The 20,781-nt window shown below is 36.4% G+C and overlaps 1 protein-coding gene across 1 annotated transcript in view; it reads left to right on the top strand.

The window, feature by feature from the left end:
• Positions 1 to 20,781, top strand: part of CNTNAP2 (contactin associated protein 2) — a 1,419,793-nt gene that overhangs the window by 322,597 nt on the left and 1,076,415 nt on the right. The gene's annotated exons all lie outside the window — the stretch shown is intronic.

The following is a 20,781-nucleotide window of genomic DNA, read 5'->3' as shown; positions in this document are numbered from 1 at the left end:
AGTAAGTAAATATATGTCTGTTTCAAAAGTTGCTTCTTGTACTTATTCATCATAAAAATACATATGAAGTCCATAGAAGATAATTTTATCTGTTTTAATGTATTTTACCAAGTTTAATTAAATGCATGAGTAACTTAGCAAAGTAACAACACAGAAAATAGTGAACCCAAGACATTAATTTTGCTTTAACAAAGGGAAATATAGGGCCGAGCCTGTGGCGCACTCGGGAGGGTGCTGCACTGGGAGCGCGGCAACGCTCCTAGCGGCCGCGGGTTCGGATCCTATATAGGAATGGCTGGTGCACTCACTGGCTGAGTGCCGGTCACGAAAAAAAAAAAAAAAAAGGGAAATATATCTGTGTCATATTTACTCTACTCTTATCAGCATGAATATTGAGGAATGTCAATCCATTTTTCTTTCTTTTATGAAATAGCTTGCTTGCAAAATTTTAGAAAATTCGAAAATCTAGAAGAGAAAAATACCCACTAATAACACAATGGAATACTACTCAGCTATAAAAACGAATGAAATACTGCCATTTGCAACAACATGGATGGACCTCGAGAGAATTATATTAAGTGAAACAAGTCAGGCACAGAAAGAGAAATACCACATGTTCTCACTTATTGGTGGGAGCTAAAAATTAATATATAAATTCACACACACACATACACACATACACACACAAACCGGGGGGGGGGGGGAAGAAGATATAACAACCACAATTATTTGAAGTTGATACAACAAGCAAACAGAAAGGACATTGTTGGGGGGGAGGGGGGGAGGAAGAAGGGAGGGAGGTTTTGGTGATGGGGAGCATTAATCAGCTACAATGTATATTGACAAAATAAAATTAAAAAAAAAAATAAAAAATAACATTTTGGTGTCCACATACAAAGCGGTGCATTGAGAGGTCAATCTAGAGACTCTTGGATACTGCTGGAATAGACTTGTACCTTGATTTTGTTTTTATTCAATAAGTTCTGTGGTCCAGGATGAAGGCAACTCTATTGGTTCAAAACCTTTTCGTTCTGTCTTGAACAACATTGTTTTGGGGGGACTGGTTCAAAATAAATCTTAGAAGGCAGAGAATATTTGGCATATTGTTCACCCTCTCCTCATGTCTTTCCCTTCAAGTTGTGATTACTTTTCAAGAGTCTCATTAGTCATTGACGGTGGATGCAACTTAAAAAATTCAAACTCTGAGTAAATTGAATTTAGGGGACTGTGCTCAGAGTAAATTGAAGTTACTCAGAGATAACCCACTTGGGTTATCTTTTTTTTTTTTTTTTTTTTTGTCTTTTTCGTGACCGGCACTCAGCCAGTGAGTGCACCGGCCATTCCTATATAGGATCCGAACCCACGGCAGGAGCGTCGCGGCGCCGCTAGCGCAGCACGCTACCGAGTGCGCCACGGGCTCAGCCCACTTGGGTTATCTTTTCATGAAACTATTTTCCACGCTGCAACATCAACTTAAAAAAAATTCCATTATATTTTTAAATTTAGAACAGTAGCTACTGACTTATGAATACATATTTATGCATTGCTTTTAACTAAGACTAAGTGGTAAAAAAAATAATGCTGAAAGAGTCTAATGGATTAAGATATTTTATTCTGGGGGTAATATTTATTTTAACATTCAAATTTAGAGAATTTGAAGGTGGGCCTTAAGGTGTGCTTTACAAATGATTTTGATCAAAACACAGTAAGAAAACATTTTATGTCACATTCAATATTTACTAACACAAAGTTACATGAAATAAAATTTACCTTGCTATTTTAGATGCATTATGATTTTAATATTCTCTTTTATTTTTTCTTTTCCATTAAAAATTACCATGACCCACTATAATGATCATGTCCTAATAATGGTTCGTAAAACACTGACCTACAGATTTGTCTTCTCATGTGAAGAGTTAGATTTTTTAAAAGTTCTAGTTGTCTGGGAGTATTTATTACTGCATATTGAAAAACTAAATGTACTTCCATGAAAAATGTTGTAATATTATAATTATAAGAAAAAAATATTAATGTATATTACTATCTGATATATATCCAAACAAACAAAAACCTATCTACTACTTGAAATAAGGTTTTTGATTACAAGATGCCTTAACTTTATGCCACTAAATACCAACAAACATTTAGAACAATACTCAGTTATGGTGGTATGCCCATATCAGTTAGGTCATAAAATGAGATTCAGCATTTACATAGTGGAAAGAAAGTGTTTTCTATGAATGACCTCTCTGAACTATTGAAAACAATAACCAGTTTCTGTCTGTGTATAAACAAAGCCTTTCAGAAAAGTCATTCAGAATATGCCTTGCTCCTAAATCAACTGTTTGGTTAAGCTCGCGTATTTGAACTTCCTTGTTGTTTATGTAGACATTGCTTCAATTTTTGAATGAGTGTTCAGCATCCACACTGCTTCAGAAAGCTGTACTCAGCAAATATCATCTTTGTTTGTATTTCTGTCTCCAAAGAGCATCTTTTGTGGCCTTGTTTTATTTACTTTTGTTTCTTAGTGAAATTTCCTCTGTAAAGCTTTGAGTTCTACTTAGGGTGAGTCCAGGAGAGCAGTAGATGATCTTTAGGTTAACTATGTGACCAGAGAGAATGCTGGAAAATATTGGCAAGTTCCCAGTTCAACCTGGGCAAATGTATTTGTTTGGGACCATAGCACTGTGTATCCTAAACAATTGGAATATCTCTTCTCCTGATTTTGTGAGTAGTTAAATATGTAGGCAGCACATTAATATTTTTTAAAAGAATTAATTTATACCAATTTCCAAAATACAGTGATAACTTATATTGAGAGGAATTTTTTCATCATATAAGAAAAATGGCCTTTGTGATATAATTTTTTATGTTTTGATTGCTTACTGAAAAATGATTTTCAGCTCTATGATTCCTTTTTTCATTATTTAATATTTTTAATTGAAACATTTTGATTATATATATTTGTGGAGTACAGAGTTATATTTCAGTGCATGTATACAATGTGTGATGGTCAAATCAGGGTAATTAGCATATTTATCATTGTAAAATTTAATCATTTCTTTGTGATGAGGATATTTTAAACTTCTGATATTATTTCAATATTTCTAAAAATAAATATTTGTAATTCAAAAATTAAATAATGTTTATCTAGGCATTACTTCACATACTTCAAGTGATTTGTTTTATTATAATATTTTATAGCAGAGTGATTAGAGAATTATTTAGAAATACATATTATATTCCTTAATTCATTTAAAGCATAATTATTAGAAGCTTTAAAAAATTCTTACTCCCCTGTGATCCACTAAATGAGTCATTCTGATTCTAATAAAATAACGTTCACAAAAACATTTATTACAACATATATACAGTAATAAAGGTAATTGAAAACAAACTATTACAAATAGGCAGGTTATAGTAAATGGTATATCCTTATGTGGAATGCTTTTATGTCATTATGAATCAAGTTTCTCAAATAAAATTTAATATCATAGTAAAATATAATATTGTGAATAAAAATTTTTACAAAAATTTAAATAAAATATGACCCCAATATTATTATTATAAATATGTAGATAACTAGAAGGAGATTGGAATGAAATAAAATTCGAATAATACTAATGGTGATTATCTCTAATTGGTGGGTTACCAGTCCATTACACTAACTTCTAAACAAATTTTTCCTAATGTCTATATTTTCTATAACCAACATTGATTATTATTATAAGCCAGAAAAGGTGTACTACAAAATAAGTGGGGATAAAAAGATATTCCTGAAGAGTATAATGTTTAATAATATTATCAGTAGAAACCTCATAGAGTAAGTTACATCAATTTAAAAATTTTAGGTTTCTTAATTAATTAGAAGCATATATAGTCAATTTTTAACGTTTGTCCTTAAATAATAAGCTCTAACTTAACCTCCTTAATGACATTTATATAACAAATGGAGCATTTTATATTCAGATGCAGAAAGTTGAAGGTTAGGTCTATAACTTTTTATCATCTAAAACAGACAACTAATTTTAAACAAATGCCACATCTTCCATGTAATTTTAAAACTATTTTTCAGCATAGATAGTGTATTGGTCTGTTTTATGTTGCTATAACAGAATACCTGAGATTGGGTAATGTATAAAGAACAGAGGTATATCTGGCTTATGGTTCTGGGACAGCTCCATCTGGCACGGGCCTCAGGCTGCTTCTACTCATGGCAGAAAGTGGCAGGCAGCCGGCGGGTACAAGCAGGTCACATGGCAAGAGGAAGCAAGAGAGAGAGAGAGGAGGTGCCAGCATCCTTTAAACAACCAGCTCTTGTGGGAACTAATAGAGCAAGAACTCACTCAGTACCCCACCTCCCCCAGAGAGAGCACTAATCCATTCATGAGGGATCTGCCCCCATGACTCAATCAGTTTCCAACACTGCCACATTGGGGATCTAATTTCCACATGAGCTTTGGAGGGGACAATACATCCAAACTCCATCAGATAGATAGATATCGATAGTAGATAGATAGACAGATAGACTCATACATATATGAAGGCATTTTCCCTTAACACTATTGCTAGCTATGAAGGAGCAACATATTTATTTTTCTTTCTCGAGGTGAATCAATGAATCACATTGATTTATGTCTAAATAATCTATAAACTCGTACACTTCTATTAAAAAAGTGGCTAAAAACTGATGTTTAGATTTTCTTACTTTTTGATGGGCTTGTAGATATCTAAGAAGTTCCAGTAACACTCAAATTCATCATTTTAAGATGCTGAACACAAAACATGTCTCTGGATTCTTAGAAGGAAGACAGACCCTAAGGAAGGCTGATTTATAGAGGACTGTGCTCATTTTAATTAGAAGCCTAGGTCTAGTTCTAGGTATGGATAAATATAAATGTAGATATCCTTGGACCTATCTACAACACATTTTGCTGATTTTATTCCCCTAAATTCACAAATAGACTTGTTGAGCAAGCCACATGGTACCAAGAAAAAAGCATTTGAGTGAATGGTATGTTGCTTCTGGCTAACTTCACCCAACTGACTTTTTATTATATTTCAATTCCCAAAGTGGCTGTACTATCATGATGCAAGCTGCGTGGAATTCTACCTTTAATTACACTTCAGAGCATGCTGGTGCAATTTTTCACATCAATAGAAGCATTATATTCAAAGATGAAAAAGAAAAGCCTGGTGGGGAGGGAAGTTTTGTGATATTAGGTATTGACTTATTCTTTAGAAAGCAAAGGGATATTTTAATTTATAATCACACTCCAGGATACCATATCCATTCTAGTTTCTACAAGATTTCTGGGCCTTTTATAATGTTCTATGCCATTTTAAGGGCAGATGAATAAAACATGATTGTGTGTATGTGTGTATAATAATTTTTAAAAATTGCAAGGAAAGAATAAAGTTTTAGTGAACTTTGATGGATAAAAGGTAGGTAAAAAATGCCATTGGGGACCAGATCATGTTTTAAAAGCTTCAGTTTACTATACAAATAAATCAAAGAGGAAAAAAGTCAGATATCACTAGTATACACTATGAGAATAAAAATGACTTATGAAAGAACAGCAAAGAACATAGAGAGAAACTCCAAACGTAATGTATGCATGGACTTGAGGTTGCTTCCAAAACAAGAACAGGGAGGGCACAGAAGCAAATTAACTTTGCTAAAAAGCCCGTTTTTATCTTCCATTTAAGTGTAAGGGCTGAAACTTCATGTAAAGGTTGGAACTTCTCTTAACTGATAAACAAGTAACTGGTAAATTTAAGCAAATAGATTTATATAGTAGAGAGACATCTAAGTCAACCCTAGTTTTATTATAGAGTATGAAATTTTGTTTTAAGTAGTTAACATAATAAACAGTGTCAACGGGAGGAATCAGGGCTTATTTACCTTCGTTAACAGAAAAAATAAAATACACAAAGCAAAATCATTGGGTAGAAGTCTCCCCCACCCCACCCCCATTAACCTCATGATGAGAATTACCCAGGGAAATCAACTTGACCAAGGAATTCTTGACCAAGGAAATCTTGTCCAAGGAATACTGTGAGGTAGTACTGTTGATTCTCATCAATCTCTTTTTTTTTTCTCTTAATCTTTAAGCAACTTGTGAGCAATTTAGGTTTACTTGGTTACTGTTGCTTGGTTATAATTAGTTGTGAAAATGAGCCTTATTGGGACAGGGATCCTGCAGATTCTGGGAACCTCTGGAAGTGACTTGAGATCAACTGAAAGAATGACTCCTCTGGATACCCACTGTGGTGCTTAGCAACAGATATTTCCAATTCTCCTTCCTTTGTTCATAAAAGCTCTTCACAAGGAAGTTTTTGGGGAGCCACACATTATTGCTTAGATAGTAGTTAACTTTGGGAGACATCGCATCAGAAAATCATTATGTATAAGTCCCCATCTTTCATTATTACTCAACTGTATGAATTATTTTATTCTGATACAGTACCCTTGAGGTTCTTGCAACATGAGAACAAACGCTAATTCCAGTAACTGCATTTCTGCATTATTTCTGAGTCTACGGTCATTAACTCTTCCTTCTCACTCCCTATCCAGTATTTACAATTAAAATTCTGCCTAGATCTTTGCTGTAGCACTTATTAGCTTCTGATGTTTTCTGGAAGAGGCTGATAACCTGTGTCATACATTTACTCTTTCTACAATCATTTCCCAGTCTTTCTGAGATGCTTTCAGAGACTGGAACCCTACTGTGAAACCTCTATCCAAAGGCCGGGATCTTGCTACTCACAGACATATCACCTCGCTTCCAGTTCCCCTATTTCCAAGTATTCTTTTCCTTTTCCCCATTCCAGTTCCCTGATATTTTATTTTTAATCCTTACATTGCTGACCAGAGTCTAGGCTGCAACCTTCTATTGCCTATGAATATTGACTATCCCTTTGTACATGAGTTTTAACCATCTCCCAAATGGAAATGCCTCTCTCATTCCTGTGCAGATCTGTGCCAAATCTCAGCCACTCACTGTCTTCTCTGTCATCAAATTCCTAAAGGTTCTTTCATGCAAATGATGTTGGAGGAAGGGACTGGAGGCCTGGTAGTTAGCCTCAACCCACCCTGTTCTCTTACCAGTTTCTTGACTCCATCACAGGAAAGAATTCAAGAGCAGAGTCACAGTAGAAAATAAGAACAGGTTTAATGTAATGAATAAGAGATACAGATTTCACAGAAAGAGTGTGGCATAGCTCCAGAGACTGAGCAGGGCCCATACCAAGTTTAATACAAAAGTAAGAAATCTATAAAGTTTAGTACAGAGTGCATGCTGGCTCAAGAGAATGAACAGCTGCTTGCTGAAAGTAAATTTGATACCAAGAGAAAGAAATACACACTCCACAGGCAGAGTGCAGGCTGGCTCTAAGAGAGTGAGGAACAGCCCTGCCTTCTGCTAGGATTCAGCTTTTATAGTTTTGCTATCTAATTAATATTCAGTTAAGGGGATGGTTCCCAGTTATGTAACATAGTCTTGCATGTGCTCAGTTGGTCTCTTTCTGGATCACATTCATTGGTCAAATCCCATCACATGCACCAGACATATTCAAGAACATTCTGTGCTCTTTAGCACTTCCTAGTAGATCATTCAGCTACCAGAATTATATAACCCTTCTCTACTGAGCATGCCCGGACACTGGATTTACATAAGTCAACCCCTTGTGGTCTCATTTTCCCCATGTTGGTGTTAAAATAGGTCTAACTAGTAACAGTAATTTTCCTCTAGGAAAGAGCCTAGAGGAGAAGCCTTGGGGAATGGCTTGTAACCCAGAGGTATGTCCTGTAATCCAAGTCCAAGGAAACTGAGCACCTCCTAAATCACAAATATAACATATAGTTTATTGGGAGAAACTACAAGAAGTAGTCAAGTGTACAGATTTCCTCAATATCTTAGCTTTGGTCAAGCATGGCTGGTTAGCTGACCCCACAGCCAAGATTCCAGAAGAGAGGTGCCTGCAATTGTAGTGCTCTATGTAATTATAGAGGCAGGAGCCAGAAATGTCACCTTGTTAGAGAAGGGGACCCCCTGGAATCCAGCTCCCACATTGTGTTTACTCAGACCTGCTGAGCCAAGGTTGGAAAAAAGGAGACTCTAGGGCCATCCAGATGTGTCCCTCATCTAATCCTGAGGTCATGATGATGACTATGGCAATAGATAATGGCCACTGAATGCTTACACTGTGCCTATCACTGTGCTAAATTCTCTATATTAATTATCTTGCTTAAGGCTCTGATAACCTTGTAAGTTAGGTACTATTGAGAAACCTTCTTTCTAACTTATTTATATCAATTCTTCTAGTGACCCAAGTTCAAAACCTTGAGAAAAATCAAATTTTGTTGTCCATCATTGCCTGCCACGTGTAATGATTTAACAATTACCACTAGTTCTTTTGAAGTGCTTTATCCATCCATTGTCTCTGAATCTAATTTGAAAACTCATTGCTTGGAAAGACAATCAAGGCCATCTCAATTGCCACAAAGAATGTTTCTTTTCAATCATTGACCTATTTATTATGGTATAGTAGTTATGAGCATTGGCTCTGGAGCTAGACTGCCCACTGGCTAATGCTGACTGAGTTCTTTCTCTTTTCCAGTCACTGTTAAAACAAAGATAATGTGCATAAATGTATTAAGTCATTTAATTCGCTCAAGAACTCCCCAGGATAAAGGCCATTATCATCTGCATTTTATAGATGAAGGAACAGAGGCATAGAGATGAGTCATTTACCTGGGCTTCTATGGTGATCTTGAACCCTTCTAAAATTTTAAATCACTCTGACTGTCTTCAATTGTTTGACATTATGTATTATATTCAGACATATGACTACTTTATTTGAAAAAGCTTAATCTCCTAAAGCTTTTTAAGGACAATAATCCTGCCCTCACTTTTGCCTGTTTACTTCTGAGCCTAGCACAAAGTCTTACGTGTGGCATGTTTCCAATATCCAGTTGATTTGTTTTAATGAACTGATACCAAGTTTTTCTAAACTATAGCTATATAATTCCACTGTCTTCATCAATTTGTATGAACTACATTCATTATGAAATGAGAGTAGCAAATATCTCTGAGGAAATAATTGCTTAACTATAGGAGGCTAATGTGTGTGAAATTGATCAGGACCTGAGTTTTGATTTGATACTTTTATAGGAAGAAGAATTATTTTTTCAAGATATTGAACCCTAGAGCTGTAGTAGGTAAACTATTTTATAAATAAAATAAAAGCATATATAGATTTGCTGAAAAATTCATTCTCTGGAACATGACATGAAGTAAAACCTTGAAAGTAGTCATATTCCCTTTGCATATATTTTTTTCACACAGATTACAAAAATAGAAATACACATGATTAAAATTAATTTAGCTTTATTCTCTTCATCAGGCTTGGGAATAATGCATTTGACATGATAACTCCAGGGAAAAATAAAGGAATCAACTTTTTTCTTCTACTTAAGGCCTCTGATCGCTAGTCAGTTCTACACATGGTTAAAATACAGGCTGTCCATTTATTGTAGAAGCCTAATCTGACTTCTTCAAGGGAAATGATGTCTGGGTGATGAAGTCATGTTGTGTCTGACTTCCTCTATTTGGTAACTCCAGCAATAACATTATTGTTTAGATAACTAAACAATAAAACATGAACCTCAGAGTAACTTCACAGGAGACAATCTATATGGAATTGGAGGAGTAAACCTTACCTTCGCTGTTCTTCCATCCCAACCCCAGCACGTTTATCCTCCGGTCATATATGACCATCCAGCATATACTTAACTACACTTGCAGCACACTTCATTTAGCTACCGCAGTGTTAAAGTCAAATAAAAATATAGAGATAAATCTCTAAAGAAAACATTTTATCTTGGGAAAACAGAATTGCAATTTGGGGTATGCACACAGACTGGGATAGCCTCCAATATGTCCAAAATACCAAGAAAGTATTGGGAGTTTTATTAGAGAGGAAAATGCAGCTATTGTGTTGAAAGAAAGCTCATTGGCACTGTGAAGTTGGCAAGCTCTGATTGGTGAGTGACAACAGGAGTTAGAACTTGTCATAGAGTCACAGCAGATGGTTTCAGCAGCTACTAGGTAAAACTTCGGGGCAGAAAACCATTTTTTCAATAGTTGGGCATACAGAAGATTCTTGCAGCAGGTGCCCCTAGTGTTTTTTCCCCCAGCCCCTCAACTTTAATTGAGTTTGGGTATAATAAGAATGACCCATTTTTTTATAACCAACTTTCACAGTGGGCAGGACAGAGCTTAAAATCCTCTACTTTTCCGCACATTATTTATAACACAATATTATGTAGAGAAATATGAAATCTGGATCATATATGTAGATCTATTGGCTGGTAAGTTTCCAACTTTTTCTACCCCAAAATGCAGGAAAATCTGTGCCATAGGCATCCACAGCAAATGGTTTGTTCATAAAAAGCTTGATGAGAGAAATAAACCCTTGATAGTCTCTAGAAGAGATATTTCCCATAGGAAATTGAAAGTAAAAGAGGGTGCTCTGTATCTATTGTTTTACCACCTGGAGCAGTTTTTAAATACACAATGCAATTTATTACATAGAACAGCCAGTTGTCATCCCTATAGGAAAGAACTAAAGAATGTGAGCTCTGTTGCTGTGAATGAGTGTATCCCCCAGCAACATTATGTGGCTGATAGGTATTGTGTGAGTGGGTGTTTGTAAGTGTATATGCATTCTTTAAAAAAAGAAAAAGAAAGAAAAAAAAAAACTTTTGATATTTAATGAACCAAAAACCTTAATTCAATAATTCTATCTCTGATTGAGTGCTATAGTGTCCCTGTTTGCCATGTTTGAATGATTTAGAGTAGAAAAGAATGAGTCAGTAAGATGATATGACATTAAACAAGTCAGAATTGTAGCTCACGTAGAACTCGTGTGAACCATTTGGTTTCTTTCATTCTCTTTTCTCAAACGTTTGAGCATTTACTATTAAGCAACAAAAAGTAACATTACCTAGCTTTTGTAATTCCCTTTTTCCCTCTTCATGAAACTATGATAAGTAATACAGGGAAGTGGGGAGAGGAAATCTTGAGGGACACGTTCTCTGAAGCGGTGGTTCTCAACAAGGAAATCCCTCCTAGGTTCAGTTATAGTTTCTCTCCTCTGCATCATTTTGTTCTATGTTGTTACAATTTCCTCTTTCCCTTTCCCAACGTGTATGCTTTGAAAACCCCCAGACCCCTCCCTTTTTTTCACTTTTGCTTTCTTAGTGGAACCTTTGCACTTGGAAACAATGAAGAGGCATTGTCAGTCCTTGTCTAGTGCGGTCGGAACTAACCTTGCAAAGAGATAGTTCTCGCAGCAAACACTTTTGTGCACTATTCTAAACCATGTTTTCTCTTTTTTTCCTACAAACACCAAGCCCTATGTTTTCTAAATATCTGGCCTTTCTAGTACCTTGCTTCACTGCAACCTGTGCCTGCTGTCTTTATCAGTAATGGGAGCAAACATAAGTGATGCGTGTGCATGAGCTTGGTGCAAGGCAGTAGGTAATTATCTCAAATGGTCAAAAGAGTTGATTGTCAATATTAGATTCAGGTGTTCTGGACAAGTCGTTAACTACGGTCATGGAAAGAGAAAGATAGAATTTTAGGACAGAAAAGAGCCATGACTGGCATCTATCAGTTTGCAGTGTGTTCCTCAGAGCTCTAAGCAGAAAGAGGAAAGAAAGGTAGCCAAGGCCTGAAGCTGCAGGCAGGGGAGGAGACACAGAACTCCTTTGTCCCCCCACAGTGCAGCTTGCTCTGCATGGAGTGCTCATCGGGGTCAGCTTGGAAGTCCCCTCCTCATCACGTGTTTTTCTTACTCCTAAGTGAGCCTCTGCTCCTTTCTCTGCTGGCGACACCTGGATGCTGCTCCTGTTCCCTAGATGCCGAAGAAAGGGGTCTGGACTTCCTTCCACTACCTTCACTTCCCTTTACTACCCCTTATTACGCTGGTCTTAGATCTCTATGAAAATCACCCAGCACTATGTGAGTCAGAAAATATTTGGAGAAATGATGTAACAAGAGAGAGAAAGTCACGGTCCACATGACAATCCTCTCATCTGTGTTCATTTCAGTCTTAGCTGCAGACTGCAAACACACACACGCACACACACCCACACAGTCCTTCCTTTTCTGAATCATTTATTATTATATATTGGGTATCTAGTATGTTAAGCACTGAGGATATAAACAGAGTGCCTTCACTGTATTAAATAAATATATAAAATGCTTATCAATTCTAATAAAAGCTATGACAGAAATATGCAAAACTATATTAAATAGTAGTGGGTATTAAATTTAAGCTCAGACATAAAAGATAAGAAAGGGTCAAGCTGGGATTGGAAAAATCTGAAGTACAGAGGCCCGATGACTTGAAAGCCCTTGACAATTCAAAGAATGTAAAACAGGACGAGAAGGAAGAAATTAGTTTGGAGAGGTGGGTAGAAGCCAGATTATGAAATGTGTAATAAGCTATAGTAAAAAGTTAAAATTGAAACCCATTGGGATTTCTTCTCAGGGAAGTGACATGATCTGATTTTACAATGACCTCTCTGCCTGCTGTGTGGATAATAGGATAGAGAGATGGGTAGACAGATAGATAAAATAGATAATAGATTATAGAGTGGGATTACAGAGAGGCAAGAATGGAGAAAACAGACAAGGAAGAAACTATAGTCCGTGTGTAATGGTAGTTTTAACTCTGATGCTAGATGTGGAGATGGAGAGGGGTTAGGGAGTCTGAGAAGTATTTAAAGGTAGGACCTTCACAACTTGGCAGTAGCTTCTCTGTGATGTGTGGAAGAAAGGTAGGAATCAGGACTGAATTGTGGATTTCTAACCTGAGTAACTAAATACAGGGTAGCCCCTTTTGCTGATGTAGAAAAGAATAAGAAATCTGGGGAGAGTTTTGGATGTGTGACATTTTAGATGCCTACTCAATATTTAGGTGGCCAAGTCCAGCTGTCACTTAGGGAAGTGAGTCTGGAAGGCAGAGGAGAGTCAGGGCTGGAGTTACTTGGGAGTCATCAGCACATAAATGGTATTGGAAGCTCCAGTTCTATCCCAACATCTGTTTACTGATTTTGTGAAAGAATCCGACAGGACAGGTACCATTTCTGCTAGACAGAGAAAACCTAGACTAATATTATTTGAAAACAGGACAATATTGTTATATATGAGTATTTATGATAACCAGTGAGGACTTCCTGGCTGCTCCTTATTCAATCTCTTTCTCCGCACTCACTGTGACAAGTCACAGTAAGTCTGCTTGAAATGGTGAAATCAGAGAGATTGCATCACAAGAAAGATGAATTGGAAATATTTGGAGTGACTATTGAAGGGAGAAACCTAAAAGGAGCCCAAAATGACTATAAGGAAATAGAACATCAGCCAAGATAGTGTTTTTTCATGAAAACAACAAATAGAAAACATGGACCTTACATCTACTAAAGGGCACTCTGTGACAAACATCAGGTGCTTGATATATTTTACCTCATATAGCTGTCACAACAAATTCCAAAAAGTGTATGATTACCCTTTTGTAAGGAAGAAGCCAGAGCTTATAAAGGTCACACAAATTCTACAAGTTCTGTAGTGGCAGAGTTGGTACTTGAAATAAATTTGACTTTATTCCTAAACTCATTCACTTTCTAGTATCCCATGCTAGTGAAAAAACAATAAAAAGTGGCAAATGTTCCAAAATCTAGGAAAAATGAGAAGTTATTAAGTAAGCCCAAGGCTAAACAAGAGGATACTCATGTAAGCAAAAAAAAGACGGTGAGTATAGTCACTCTTTTGTAAGGTTAGACAATAGGAAAAAAAGTGAGAAATGGGCAGATAAAAATGATAATAAAGTCACATGCTTCTACCATACAAGCTGTTGGTCTATGATGGCTTTGCAAATCAAGAACAAGGAGATTGTTTCAGATCATTGGGGTTCATGGAAGTGTTGCAAAACGTACAGGATCTGAATACAGCTTTGGAGCATTTTGACAATTCAGCTAAGGGAAGACTTTTAAGAAGTGAAAACTTAAAGAAGATTGGTGTGCTACTGTCTCCTTCATGGAACAGTAGGAGATTCTTTGAGAGAAACAGAGATTTGTCAGGAAGTGCTGAGTGGTTAGATAACTTTCTACACTCATTTAACAGATATTTATTGAACATTTACTCTATGACAAGCTTACTGAGTTCTGTGCACCTCATATAAGCTAGCAAATGAGATAAAAATTGCTGACCTATGGAGCTTAAATTGTGGTTGAAGAAGACAAACAATAGTTTATAATGGTAATATATGAATGAAGCATGAAGAAATTATGCAGTTTGCTGGAAGATGATCAATGAAAAGTGCTGTGGCAAAGGGAGGAGAAGGCTAAGAGGGATTTGGAATGTGGGTCAGGTGGGCACTTAATAGTATAAAATACATCAGTGTAGGTTTTATAACAAAAGTGATCAAATAATTTCAAGCGAGTGATTGAGTTAACCAAGTGGATATCTGGGAGAAGAGCATTCCAGGCAGAGAGAAAAGTCGAATCTAAGGCCCAGAGGTAGGAGCTTGCCTTGAGTGTTTCAAGCACAGCAAAGTCAGTGTTCCCAGAAAAAGAGCAAATGACAGGAGAGTGGTAGAAGAAGGTAATGGGGGCCTGCACGTGAAAGGCCAACAGTCCACCTTGAAAACTCAGAAACTTTGCCTTTACTCTGAGTGAGAGAGGAAGTAGCTAAAGAGCTTTGAACATAGAAATGACATCATCGATTTCACATTCTGAAGGTTATTCTGGCTGCTGTGTTAAAAAGCAGATTTTAGAATCCAGATATAGAAGCAGAGAGAACTGTTAAATCCAGGTGAGAGCTGATTGTGTGGTGGTAGAGGAAGAGTTGAGAAGTTCTGAGATGTGGCTGGATTCTGCGTATAATTTAAGTCAGTCTCCTGATGAACTGGACGTGCTGTATAGGAAAAAGAGAAGACCAAGGCTTACTCTTTCCAGAAAGTGTGGTGTGTGGGAAGAAGTAAAAATATGTAGGTATCAAAGAGAAGTTCAGATGTCAAAAAAGATAAGGGCTAAGAATTAACCCTTGGATGTAAGAACACTCATAGTGACCTTGATAAGAGAAAGCCGTTTCTGCAGAGTCATAGAGGTAAAAGCTGGATAAAGTGGCTTTAAATGAAAAGGAGGATAAGCAAGATCAGATAAATTGAAGATAGGGAATAAATCATCTCATGTGAGAAACTTTGCATAAAATAAATGAATAGCTGAAGGAAACATTTGAAATGAGAGGGTATTTTTTCACTTAAAAAATTTTTTTTAATGTTTGATTATGGAATGGTTCGAGAGGTTTTACAAAATTATGGAGTACTTTCAATATTTTCTAGATTGAGTTGAAATAAACCTGTTTAAGGGAAGTATTGATTTTCACCTAGATTTCACATTTTACATTCAGCTGTGTTGATTTATTTTATCATAAGCAACTGTAAATGCCTACCATTCTGACAATACTTATTGACTTTAAAACCACTTCCCATTTTATGTATTAATTATTACTGCCATCTAGTCACTAAGAAAATATAGTCTATTCTATCTTATTTCTCACTACCTCTTATAGCAAATTGAAATGAAATGCATTTAGTGCTCAAAAATGAAGAGCTGTGTTTCCAACTGCCTCCAAAAAAGATATTGAACTGAAACCAGTAACTTCTAAAACTTCTTCTTACGTCCAAGAAATTTTCAAACTACTAATTACTGAATGTTTTAAATATTTTAAGTACAAATTTATCAATGGTATGGTTTCCGGTAGAAAAAAAACAAACAAAAGCATGTAGTTATGCTATTTCATAGGTTCATTATATGCTGTAGTAATCTTACAAGGTCCAGTCAGGAAAACAGAAACCACCCAGTTATTTCAACACAGAGAATTCAATAGAGAGAAATGGCTAAATAGACATTGGCAGATTAAAAAGGCAAAAGAGGAACACTGGGGTAACACAGGTGCAAAAGTCTGAATGTTTGCGTCTCCCAGAGTTCATATATTGAATTACCTCCAAGGTGATAATATCTGGAGATGGAGCTTTTGGGAGGTGATTAGGTATGGAAGGCAGAGCCCTCATGAATGAGATTAGTTACCTCTAAAAGAAACCTTAGAGAGATCCCTCTGCCTTGGACACAGGGAGAAAACATCCGTCTATGAAGAACAGGCTCTCACCCCGCACTGGAAGTGCCAGTGCCTTGATCTTGAACTTCCCAGCCTCCTTAGTTGTGAGAAATAAACTTCTGTTGTCAATAAGACACCCAGTCGATGGTATTTCATTATAGCAGCCCAAACACACTAAGACAGCAGGTATAGTGATTGCTCGAGGAACAAAGGGGAGAGCTTGGATTATTAGAACATAGAATTTGGAGGAGGGCCCTTGTGGAACTGAAACCCAGACTTCTGCACAGGTCTTATGAATGAATGTTGGCAGGAATTTAATGAAGAGAATGTGCCGTTCACAATTAAAGATTTAATGCCTTATGTAAATGCAAGAATAACCATTGATAAAGAGTATTCATGGAGATAATAATATTAGGCACAGTTAAACATAATATATTATATATGCATGCTTATATTAGTGTATGTATGTATGGTAATACACAGCATGTACTACATAACACTCAACACACATAGTAGTAATACATATATTAGTGAGGAAAGGCACCACTGAGGAGGTAAGGCTGCCCAGCTTGTGCTGACACCTTAAGAGATTGGAAGAGTGACACTGAGAAGCTGGGATTAGACCTCTGAGGACAAGTGCCTGCCCAGGTGTGCTGATATATCTTAGAGTATGGGAAAATCTGGAAAAGGTAACCAAACACTACAGGCACCAATAGCAGTCATATGGAGTAAAGGGCCATTTTTGCGGCAACAAAAACAAAAAATTAAATGGGAAGGAACAAGTCCCTTCTTCATCCTCATGCCTTACAATCTTCCTCCAGGACTCATGTTATAGAGTCCAACACAGAGCAAGAGGGTAAATGGGAAATGTCATTTCCAGGGCCTCATACTTTGTGTCACACAGCAAGATAAAGAAGGATATGTTTCAAGCTGAAAGACAGTGATGGACTATTGGACCAAACTGTCCTACATGTGTCTCGGGTGATTGATATTAAGATCATGTTGAGATGCCATTTTTGATATTACAAATTGATAAACCCAGAAAAGATTCTACGATGGCTTGTGTGAATGCAGCACCTATAGCACAGGGAGAAAATGCATTGAATAAACACAGAAATAAATGTCTTGTTCTCATCTCTGACATTTAAACAAACATCACAAATGCTTTACTTTATTTGCCAGAGAAAAATCAATGCAAAACTGTCAAATCTAGTTACATGGTCTTTGTCCTTTTCTTAGGACTTCTCACCTGACTTTCCTTGCTTTGTCCACCTGGCACACACCCTGCATGTGCACATCTTGTGCTTTAAACCCTTCACAGTATATTCACTGGTGACATGTCATCTGAGTCTTGAAAGGATCTTGAGAGGAAAGACGAAAAGGTACAGCTCTTTTCAGGAGGCCGACACAAGGATATGTCAGGATTGTCAAGGGCATGGTAGAGAAGATTTCTGTACTTTGATCAGATGACCTTTACAATTCTCCCCCAAACCCTGAGCTCCAGTGACTGGACTGACCATGCACAGAATCTCATCATACTGTGCACCACTTGAATGACAGGTTTATGAAAAGATTTTTGAAAATGGAAGTAAGTATGGCATCCTCCCCTAGAGGAGATGGTTATTTTACCCTCACCCTAGCATGGTCACGACTACATGTCATCTTTGACATCACATGTCCCTGAATCCTATACGGAGCTCACAAGAAAAGAACTCTTTCTTTTTTTTCCTATCTCCACCCTTCCTCTCCATTAGAACTCAGAAAGGTCAGAAAGCTCATATCAGAAGATGTCCTGCCAATGGCCCAAGAAAACAAAATATTTTCAAGAAATTGTTAACAGGACTGACTTTTATTGGGTCACTGGTATCACTTCTGGCTGGCCCAGAAAGGCCCTCCCACCACACCCACCCATCCCCCAAAGTGTACTGAGCACATAACACCTGGAACATTAGCATTAGAGCATGTTTCTTTCCATAGAAATACAAATATTTCTGGAAGGAGTTGTACATCTTTCCTGAGACCCAATTTTGATGTGAATATTGCATAAGAAATGATTAGCAGGGAGAGGCTGCAGAAAAGGGAAAAGCAGTAGCTACCCTGATTGGAAACAAAAGCAAAGGCTGGGGTCTTCCAATTAATAAATGTCATCAGAGCACTCATGTTCCTTTCCACCAGGCTTGAGGCACCTCCCCAAAGATGCTCTTCCTGAGCGTTCTGTTCTATTCAAGGCTAACCTTTATTTTCCATTATTGCACTCTGTTTCCTTTATTTTCTATTTTTAATACCATGCAATTTTTTTTTCAGTTTTTATTAGTTTCTTGTTTATCTCCACCACAAATATAAGCTTTTTGAGAATCAAGATCCCACATCTCTGGTTCCTTATTCCTTCCCAAGAGCCTCGCCAAGTACCTGACACAAATATATGTGTTCAACACACTTAGGTAGGTGGACGCACAAATGAAGGAATAAATAATGTGAGTGAGTTTCATATACTTTTTATACCATCCAGATATAACTGTGCTATATGTATCAGAAAAGACATCATAAATTGTTAAACTTTAACTCCAATGTTTACATGACATATCGATGTTTTTATTTTCAGTAATTCAATTAGTAGCACATAGTGAGACATTATATTAATTTTTTAAATGCTTTAATAGCTCCACATTAAATCAGCAATAGGAAAAACAATTTCTATGCTGTCCATGTTCTAAAGAAGTAATAAACACACTGCAGCAAAATGACAGTTTCATAATGTGAAGTTTCATTTGCAAATCTCTTTTCATTGTGCTCATACTGACACTGTTTTCTTTTTTACTTTCCCCAGTGATTTCTCATCTTTAGCTTTAAAATGAAAACGTGATTAAACATGTCAAAACAAATAACTCTGCATTTTAGTTTTTCAAGTAAATTAAAATTTCACAGACCTCTTGAAAAGTCATATGGAAACATTTTATAATAACCACATCAGCTTCTAATGGAGCAAGTTTCCACCAAGCTTAAAAGAACTTTAATGCTTTTATAAGTCCATTTTGAATGATACCTGGGAAACATTAAGTTCAGCTCATCCTTTATAATGCTATTTATGATGACAGTTCTTCGGTGGTCGGTGGTTTTATTCTGCGTCATGGATTACATGCAAGACAGGAACACATGCTGGGTGTATTTATGAAAAGAAACTACTTTTCACACTGCTAAGTTAAATCACACCTTATTCTGCTGACCTCAGATTCAGCACAATTAACCTATTCATTAGTTGTGAATAAGGGAGGACATGATGTGGTGATTTAATGCAGGCATTAGCACATCTGAAAATAAAATATAGGTGTTTGTGTCTCAGAGTGATTTTTCCTCAATCATAAAAAGCATTGGCAATGCCTAAATCTATAGAGAAACCTGAGTGATGAAGTCTTCACTTTCTATCATTCTCTCTTCCTATAAGTGCCAGAGTGAATTACGTCCTGTTGAACAGCTACCAGAGGCCACAAACCAAGCAAGGCACTTAGAATATACAGAGAGAATAAAACAGCCTCCCTAAGCAGAGAGAGTTTCTTCTCTAAAGGAGGAAATTGATCTCAAACAACAAAAAAATAACAATTCAGTATAATAAATTCCATAAAAATGATGTATAAAAGTTTTATGTATAAAGAAAGGAGCAACTTGTTTCCCAGAGGATTCAGTAGAGATTTGACAGGGAAGTAACATTTGATCTGAGACATAAAGGTAAGGTCAGGGTTTTTGATTTGGACAAGAGAGTGAGTCAGTCTAAACAGGCAAAAGTATGAATAGCACAACATCTTCAGACAACTTTTGAGCTGTCCAGAACATGTGGACCATAAGGAAAAAAAGCAGAAATTACTTACACTAATTCAAATTGGGAAGTCATGTGTGTCCTTTAGGGCATTTAGATTTCATTCCTTGGGTAGCCATATAAGTAAGAGTATCATATCAAATTTTTATTTCAGAAATGTGATTTTTGTGGCAGTGTTTAACTCTTGCGCCTCCAATTTTTTAAAGGTGTATGGATTATTAGAATATCTACACATAACATTAGGGTTGAAATAAAATAAAACTAAATAAATCAGGTATTTAGAAAGTCAGATATACTTATTTATTCATGGTTTTCAGATACTATTTGGTTAAGATGAAATCTTTTAAGAAAGAACCTTTTTTTTAGACATATAATCAACTCCACTCATTCTTCAATACTGAATGAAACAGTCTTCATATTAATATTTTAAAATATGAGGGTAGAATTTCATTCTTTTTTATGGCTGAGTAGTATTCCATTATGTATATATACCACACTTTCCTTATCCAGTCATATGTTGATAGACATATAGGTTGGTTCCATATCTCAGTTATTGTAAATAGAGCTGTGATAAATATGGGAGTTCAGGTAGTAGTGGGATTGCTGGATCATATGGTAGTTCTGTCTTTAGCTGTTTGAGAAACGTCCATACTGTTTTCCATATGGCTGCATTAATTTACAGTCCCATCAACAATGCAGAAGTGTTCTGCTTTCTCCACATCCTCACCAGCATTTGTTATTCTCTGTCTTTTTGATTATAGATGGTCCAACAGAGGTGAGATG

This window comes from Cynocephalus volans, chromosome 6 (assembly GCF_027409185.1).
Source record: "Cynocephalus volans isolate mCynVol1 chromosome 6, mCynVol1.pri, whole genome shotgun sequence".
NCBI classification, from domain to species: domain Eukaryota; kingdom Metazoa; phylum Chordata; class Mammalia; order Dermoptera; family Cynocephalidae; genus Cynocephalus; species Cynocephalus volans.
This window is presented reverse-complemented; position numbering and strand designations above follow the sequence as displayed.